We start from the raw sequence: 4,667 nt of genomic DNA, 5'->3' as shown, positions 1-4,667 counted from the left end.
ATCCATCCATCTGTCCATCCATCCATCTGTCCATCCATCCATCTGTCCATCCATCCATCTGTCCATCCATCCATCTGTCCATCCATCCATCTGTCTATCCACCCATTCACTACTTATTTGTGTTATGAGCTGAACCAAGGCTGTTTTATGCTAAGCATAGGCTCTACCACTAAACTATACTCCAGACTCCTTGATTATCTTTATATGTAACTACCAGTTACATGTTGAAAGCTTTAAGAAGAAAATTAGACTGGCATAAATAAAACTAGATATCTAAAAACCTCATTATACCCTATCACTGAACTCAAAAAAGTCAAGCTGGTGCCCTCATAGAGCCTCCAGCCCCACTGACTAGTGCTCAGGTCCTGGAAGGTACTCTGCATGCTACTAGAGAAGAAAGGTAAACACCAACCCAGACACAAACTCTTCAGTCTACAATGGTGACCCTGCCTGCAAGATACACTGGTCCAATTGTGGCACAATACGTGTGGGAGTAACCAACCCCTGGTTGGAATTAAGGTTCACTCCATGAGGTGGAACCCATGCCTGAGGCTGACCAGGTATCCAAGAACCTGAAACAAGACAGGCCATGGACCTATGGGCAGGCAAAATGCTAGTGTTCTGATTAAAGAACATAGCAATGAAATGATTCCTAATGGCATTCTGTTATACTCAGATCAGTATCTTGCTCTGTCATCCACCATCAGAGAAGCTTCTTCCTGCAGTAAGTGGGGATAAATACAGAGACCCACAAGTGGACAATGCATGGAGAGCAAGAGATCTTGGAACACTCATACATAAATAGGATATTTCCACCATATCACTCCCCTCAGGGAACTCTGAAGCAGAGGAGGCAGACACCAAGGAAACAAGGTCTTGGGACACGACAGGAATGAGGAACATATGCACTCATGGAGTGTTTGGCAGCACACATGGCCATGCACAGGTCTGACACAGATGAGATCCTAATGCTGAGAGGAGAGGTAGACACAAGCCCCCATCCCTAACCCAGAAGCTATCTGTAATTGATAACTGCTCATGTAAGAAAAATTACTTTTCTCCAGTGGGATCTCACTGGGGATGACCAACACAAAACGAACTCAGTGGTGTTAGTGGAGGGTTTTTCTCAGTGCTTTTTCTGGTTAAAGGATTTTACCCCTTACACATCTTTTACTTATATACTAAGGCTTGCAATTTTGTTTTTATGTGTTTTTTTTTTGTATGTACAAATTTGCATGTCTCAGCATCTGTATATGTTTCTTGTGCTTTTTCTGTGCCTGTTTTTCTCCCCATTTGTTTTGTACTATTTGGGTCTATTTATTTATTTATGTTATTATTAATTATGTCAGTATTCTAATGAGAAAGAAAGGATGTAGATTGGGTGAGTGGGGAAGCCTAGAGAATCTGGAAGGAATTGGGGAAGAAGAAACTGTAATCAGAATATTTTTTATAAAAATATATTTTCAATAAGTTGAAAAATTAAAACCTCATTATATTTAATGCTTAGGCTTTAATTTATGTGCCAGATCCTTTCTAGAAGAAGAGTTTTTAACAAGGTGAGCTGGTGTCAGATGAAAAGCAAAGAGGACACTGTGAACTAAAAAGTTACAGAGTTCATAGCAGAACTGGACAAAACAACAGGGGTTGCCCCAGACCAAGGGGAACAGTGCCACTTCACCATGAACAAGGCATCTGATGGGACTCAAGGAGCTTCGGGCTCTGGAGGGCACTTCCCCCTAGGCTATAGGACCACACAGGGTGTTCCTGAAGTGTGCAGCGGGTTGTGCTGTAACTCACAGAGTGGTACTCAGCACACCTCCTCTCAGAGGAGCCCGAGTCAGGAGACCCTAAGTGTACAGGCAGTACACATGATCACTGAACCCTCTCTGCTCCTGTATGCCAAAGAAAAAGGCCATTTCAATTCACCAGTATCTCTGACGTTATCACATTGAGCATTGTTGAGATGCTGCGTAGGCTGGAGTTCATCAGAGTGCTCGGGAGAGCCAGCAGTAGGCAAAGCAGTAAGGATTTCATGTCAATGTCCCGTGGCGAGAGATGGGCTCACCATTGAGTCCCAGAAACAAAACTTGGTCCCTTTGTCAGAGTTCAAGCTCCATGTTTTCCTGACTCCTGCTGAACTTTGCTAAAGGCCTAATGCTTCACTTTCAACTGTCTCTCTCTCTTTTTTTATTTTAAAAAGTGTGTTCTATGTAGAGATGCTGAGATGCACAGTGTTCCACTGAGGTCCACTTTCTCCTCCGCCCGCGGAATGAAGCATTTCTGTTTCTTTCACTGACTGCATGAATTATGGAGGCTGAATGTTATAGTTCTAATTTTAAATGGATTTCTCTTTCTTTTTGAGATGAACAGCTGAACACATTTTGTTCTCATGCTGTGAAATACATGTTCAAAAATAGCAGCCTTTGCGTTTTCAGTCATTCCTTGCTGGATCCCACCATTCACGCTGCTTCCTTATTATATAGCAAAAACTTAATAGACTTTATATCCCAAACACTTAAGTCAAATTATTTAGAATAAAAAAGCTGTTGCAATAAAAGCCAATGTGATTTCAGGCAAATTATTGTATTATCCATTTATCACCATTATAGAGTACAGATATCACTCAAAGTACCAACTTGTATCCTAAAAACTTAAATGAAGAGAAATAGAAGGAAAAGCTCATAAATATATGATAAATTTAGTGACAAAATAAAAATAAAGTTTTACCTGGATATCTAGAAAAAATTAAAGAAACTGGAAATTTCCACAAAATAATAAACATTACCAGAACTTTGGCACCAAAGCTTTGATATTGCAAGGGTAATAATATGCAAGGATGATGACATGCATAGTTGATAGCACTCATGGTGATAACATGTATTGTGATGGCATGCATATATAATATGGTGTTGATAACATGCCTTGGTGGTAACATGCATGGGTTATAACATGTATGGGTGGTAACATGCAGAGATGATAAGATGCATGAACACACAATCTGGCACCACACACAGACATCTCTCTCCATCTTTGGAGCACAGTGCTCCTGGGTGCTTCTGGAACTGGCCTTCAGGATAACCTACAGCGACTGCTGGACAGTCCTCAGCCCACTGTCCTCTTTCTGGGGTTGCTGACACCCTTCTCCTCTGCCCCGGTCCTTCAATCCTCTAAGGTTTGCCAGTCTGACTCACACCCTTCCTCTCCACTTTCTTTTCTCTCTACATCTTTCTTTCTTGGCCTTCCTTCTCTTCCTCTTTTCCTTTCCATTTCTCTCCTTTTTCTTCCCCTCATCTTCCTTTCTTTCTTCTTTCCTTTTTTCTTAGCTGTGGCCAACCTCAATGGGTCTCTTGGTCTTCACAAAATTGTCAGCATGGATTTAACTCTTGAATCCTTCTCCCCTTTCAGGAGTGAGCTCCCTTAAGTGCTGTTGGAAACACAGCAGACACTTCGTATGTGTTTCTGACTGCCTGCTTGGATGACTCAGGGAATGTAAGTAAATGTTGGGTAAAATCAATAAAATATGTGCATTTGTCAAAACTCACTTCAGAATGAAAAGAAATCCCATTTTATATCAAGTATATTTCTGCCCAGCACACAGCATCTTTGATGACCACGGAACAATTATTTCTCATTTGACAGATATGAAATCTTTCAGGTGAAGTATATCTGTGGTTTCACGTATAGATACAGAACCAAGACGACTCTTTGGCCAGATTTGGATCAGAGGGGTGGAAGCCCAAAGGCAGAGCGAAATGAGGACAACTGATTGGAGCCTGATGTAACAGGAAGTAAAGGCTGTCGCTTTGTTCCCACTGCTTTTCAAGAACTGATGGAACCATGACCACGATTATGCTATGTTGTCTTTCTGTTTGTAGAATATTTAGAAGTCTTACTCATCACAGTCCCCTTTGGTCTTAGCAATCCATATTTCGTGGAAGCAGAACATTTTTTGGCCAAGTCAGAGGAGTTCAAAAATGGACTTCTTGCACTGTAAGTGAAGGGCTTTCCTGTTGAGCCATTCTTTCTAAAACCTTCCTCAAATAAGGTCCGTGTCCTGTGATGTGGCTCTAAAAGGATCGCCTGTCCTTTCATTGTTCTAGAAACTCAGAGAACGTGCACAGGTTTCTGCGGCTAAGGAGCTGACGCTGCCTGGTGAGCCCCTGGGTATCGCAGTCATTCCAAAGGGTGAGGCAGGGTGGGGCTCCCCATTTCTACGCCAGTCTGCCTTTGCCTTTACCACAGTAGAGGTGCTCTGTAACAAGTACCATTGTCGTCCTTTGGGGACTGCAAGAAAATCAAATGTCTCCCTCCTTTTAAAAATATTTATATGTGTGTGGGTGTGCACGTATGCCAGGGGAAGTAAACTATTGCTAGTGGGAGTGTGTGGTGAGGTTGCGTGTGTATACGACTATGCTGTGAGTTTGTGTGTGTGTGTGTGTGTGTGTGTGTGTGTGTGTGTGTATGTATGTAACGTGTATTTCCTTACTAGTCTGTAGGTACAAGCACATAATTGAATTCTTATCCACCATTTGCTTTGTAATGTTTTTCATGACAGAATGGTCATATTTGCTATTTCATGTCAATTTTATGTTCTAAAAAGAAATTCCTTTATGGGGGAGGGAATAAGAGAATAGTTGAAGAAAATCATATCAGAAATATTCATTTTC

At 41.6% G+C, this 4,667-nt stretch overlaps 1 protein-coding gene across 6 annotated transcripts in view; it reads right to left on the bottom strand.

The window, feature by feature from the left end:
- LOC101983738 (nesprin-1-like) overlaps nt 1-4,667 on the bottom strand; it is a 191,322-nt gene that overhangs the window by 85,368 nt on the left and 101,287 nt on the right. The gene's annotated exons all lie outside the window — the stretch shown is intronic.

The sequence above is a fragment of the Microtus ochrogaster genome, linkage group LG9, assembly GCF_000317375.1.
Source record: "Microtus ochrogaster isolate Prairie Vole_2 linkage group LG9, MicOch1.0, whole genome shotgun sequence".
Lineage (NCBI taxonomy): Eukaryota > Metazoa > Chordata > Mammalia > Rodentia > Cricetidae > Microtus > Microtus ochrogaster.
This window is presented reverse-complemented; position numbering and strand designations above follow the sequence as displayed.